Below are 2,500 nucleotides of genomic sequence, written 5' to 3'. Positions count from 1 at the left end.
CACATGAACTTGGAATTCCCAGTAAGTGCGAGTTATTAACTCGCATTGATTAAGTCCCTGCCCTTTGTACACACCGCCCGTCGCTACTACCGATTGAATTATTTAGTGAGGTCTCCGGACGTGATCACTGTGACGCCTCGTGTGTCACGGTTGTTTCGCAAAAGTTGACCGAACTTGATTATTTAGAGGAAGTAAAAGTCGTAACAAGGTTTCCGTAGGTGAACCTGCGGAAGGATCATTATTGTGTTCCATATCCGTAAGAAAAACAAACAAACAAACAAACAAACAGACAAGCAAACAAACGAACAAAAAGAAAAAAAAAAAAAAAAAAAAAAAAGAAAAAAAAAAAAAAATTTATATAATTATTTTGAATCCATAATTCTTTTTATTCTTTTTCATTCAATTTGTGATCCATCAATTATATCATATTAAATATAATATATGATGGTACATTTTGTAATGTTTTTTCTTATTTTTTTCTTTTAAAAACCTTTAAACATGAAAATAAAAAGTTGTACTTATTATTCATTTGATTGAATGATAAGTTAATTTGTTCACAATAACAAAAGTGGTATATATTTATTATATTATTATATATACATAAAATGATTAAAAAAATACAAAATAATTGAATCATAATAAATACCACCACTGTATTATTGTTGAACTAAGACATTCGCAACTTAATAAAAATGTTTAGAGTTAAATATATTTGATATATATTATTGAAAGAAAATCAATTTATATATTATTAATATTATTTAATTTTACTCTTTCAATTAATATATGCAAAAAAAAATTGACATTTGTTATAAATAAAAATAAATAAAAAAATACTCTAAGCGGTGGATCACTTGGCTCATGGGTCGATGAAGAACGCAGCAAACTGTGCGTCATCGTGTGAACTGCAGGACACATGAACATCGACATTTTGAACGCATATCGCAGTCCATGCTGTTATGTACATTAAATTCAATTTTAAAGTACTGCTTGGACTACATATGGTTGAGGGTTGTAAGACTATGCTAAATAAGTTGCTTATTCTTTTATAAAAATAATTGAATTTAAGCAAATGTGTATATTTGGATTTTAAATAATTCATAATATTAATAGCAAAAAAAATAAAGATATATAATGAATTTTATTTATTATATATTCTTTAAAAAAAAAATCCTCTCAAATAAAATGAAATGATGAAAATATTGAATCTAAGTATTCTTTACAAAAAATTTTCATATTATTTATATATATATATAAAATAATAATTTATATATGTAATTAAAAGGAGGAATGTCTAGCATAAAAATTAAATTTTTTATTCTAGGATTGCCTCATTTTACATTATTATTATTTTTATATATTTACAATATATAAAAGGAGAAAAGAAAAATAGAGATGAAAAGATGATATAATTTTTTTATTAAATTGTGAGAAGATAAAAAAAGAATATTAAAACAACCTCAACTCATATGGGATTACCCCCTGAATTTAAGCATATTAATGAGGGGAGGAAAAGAAACTAACAAGGATTTTCTTAGTAGCGGCGAGCGAAAAGAAAATAGTTCAGCACTAAGTCACTTTGTCTATATGTCAAATGTGAGATGCAGTGTATGGAATATCTTAATATCTAGTATGAGAAATTAACGATTTAAGTCCTTCTTAAATGAGGCCATTTACCCATAGAGGGTGCCAGGCCCGTATAACGTTAATGATTACTAGAAAGATATTTCCAAAGAGTCGTGTTGCTTGATAGTGCAGCACTAAGTGGGTGGTAAACTCCATCTAAAACTAAATATAACCATGAGACCGATAGTAAACAAGTACCGTGAGGGAAAGTTGAAAAGAACTCTGAATAGAGAGTTAAATAGTACGTGAAACTGCTTAGAGGTTAAGCCCGATGAACCTGAATATCCATTATGAAAAATTCATCATTAAATAATTAAAAAAATAATGTGCATTTTTTTCATATAAGGACATTGTAATCTATTAACATAATAAAGTATTTATCAAAAGATCATTGGTGATATTAAGTTTATTTAAATTAATTTGCTTTTTAAGCATATTAACATAAAATAAATACTAATGATTTGATAAAGTGTTGATAGATTTTATTATATATAATGCTAAAATTCATTTTTTGAATTTTACAAAAAAATTTAATATCTATGATATTAATATTTATTTGTATGCATTTATATGATTAACAATGCGAAAGATTCAGGATACCTTCGGGACCCGTCTTGAAACACGGACCAAGGAGTCTAACATATGTGCAAGTCATTGAGTTATATTAAACTTAATGGCATAATTAACTTAACTTAAATATAATGGGATTAATTTTTAGTCTATTTTTTAATAAATAGTCAATTAATTCAATCCCGGGGCGTTCCATATAGTTATGTATAATGATAATTTATTATTATTTATACCTCTAACTGGAGCGTACCTTGAGCATATATGCTGTGACCCGAAAGATGGTGAACTATACTTGATCAGGTTG

General features: G+C 26.8%; 1 non-coding gene and 1 pseudogene across 1 annotated transcript in view; both read left to right on the top strand.

The window, feature by feature from the left end:
- LOC129252718 (small subunit ribosomal RNA) overlaps window positions 1–241 on the top strand; it is a 1,992-nt gene extending 1,751 nt beyond the window's left edge. Inside the window, exon 1 of the ribosomal RNA XR_008583602.1 lies at window positions 1–241. This exon is cut by the window's left edge and continues 1,751 nt beyond it. This is a non-coding gene — a ribosomal RNA (small subunit ribosomal RNA).
- Window positions 242–834: 593 nt separating this feature from the next.
- LOC129252712 (5.8S ribosomal RNA) lies at window positions 835–1,015 on the top strand (annotated as a pseudogene).
- Window positions 1,016–2,500: the final 1,485 nt, after the last annotated feature.

Source organism: Anastrepha obliqua, unplaced genomic scaffold, assembly GCF_027943255.1.
Source record: "Anastrepha obliqua isolate idAnaObli1 unplaced genomic scaffold, idAnaObli1_1.0 ptg000345l, whole genome shotgun sequence".
NCBI lineage: Eukaryota > Metazoa > Arthropoda > Insecta > Diptera > Tephritidae > Anastrepha > Anastrepha obliqua.
This window is presented reverse-complemented; position numbering and strand designations above follow the sequence as displayed.